Consider the following 1,145-nt stretch of genomic DNA (forward strand, 5'->3'; position numbering starts at 1 on the left):
GCGCTTTGCCGCTGAGCTAAATCCCCAGCCCTCATTTATATTTTTGACAGCTTAAATCCTGTTGTTCAAATGTCAGGGGTTACCAAGCTTGGTGGCACAGACCTGCTATTCCAGTTATTAAAGGAGGTTGAAACAGGATGGTTACTGATGCCCAGAACTGGGAAACAGCAAAATGCCACATTAAGGAAAGGGAAAAAAGTTAAGGACTTGAGAGCATTCATTCCTTGCTTCTACTCTTCTTCCCCACATTCCTTCATCCACAGGACGTCTCGAGTTGTAGTAACTCTGATCTGTGATGAGGGAGGACCTGGACATATACTGTACTTTATTTTTCCCTCTATTGAAGGGGTCTACTGTGACTTACCCAGACAAAATTAGATTTCTAGAAATTCCTCTGAGGTCCATTTTTAATATGCTATCCCAGGTATGGCCTGCACTGCCTCTCACTTGGATCTTTCTCTAGGGAAGGGCATCCGTGTCCTGCAAGGGGAGATGCAGCTAGTCAGCTGGTTCAGACACCTGCCGGCATCTGTCACTGAGTTCCAGCCAGTGCTGCAAACTCTGACACATCCTGTCAGCCAGGAATACCTGAGAGACACACTACAGAAATGGATCACCCTGTAAGTAGCCAGAAGCGCACCTCTGAGGGGGGCTTGGCCCCCGTACAGCCTGGGATGTGGCCATAGAAGGCCAGTGAGGCTTGTGCAGAGAATCCCAGTCACTTGGGTGAAGTGCCACATGCATTCCCATGTGGGAGAACCCAGGAAGAAAACTGTCTTTCAAAATATTATGTAGGGGCTCTTAAGTTCTCTTTAAGTAAGAATATTGCAATTCCTAAAATTTTATTTCTTGCACTGCACTGATGTTTGTATCCAGTCCATGGGGGTTTAGATTTCATTATATCATCAGCGAAGCAAGAATTGAGAGAGTTGCAGACTCCATGTTCAAGTTCAGCCAGAAATATTGACATATAAGTGCTCTGAATATATATAGACCCAGGTAAGACATTTTTAAGCTGTGTGATCTCATATGTCTGTAATACCAGAACTTTGGGAAGCTAAGGAAGGTGGATTAAAATTTGAGCCCAGCCTGGGCAACTAAATACCACTGCCAGATCTTATCTCTAAATAAAGTTTTAAAAAACA

General features: G+C 44.3%; 1 protein-coding gene across 1 annotated transcript in view; it reads left to right on the forward strand.

Moving 5' to 3' along the window:
* Positions 1-1,145, forward strand: part of LOC102030243 (conserved oligomeric Golgi complex subunit 1-like) — a gene marked incomplete in the record, with an annotated part of 10,556 nt that overhangs the window by 3,451 nt on the left and 5,960 nt on the right. The window contains 1 exon segment of the mRNA XM_013508620.1: positions 464-1,145.

This window comes from Chinchilla lanigera, unplaced genomic scaffold (genome assembly GCF_000276665.1).
Source record: "Chinchilla lanigera isolate Chin_1 unplaced genomic scaffold, ChiLan1.0 scaffold00152, whole genome shotgun sequence".
Classification (NCBI taxonomy): domain Eukaryota; kingdom Metazoa; phylum Chordata; class Mammalia; order Rodentia; family Chinchillidae; genus Chinchilla; species Chinchilla lanigera.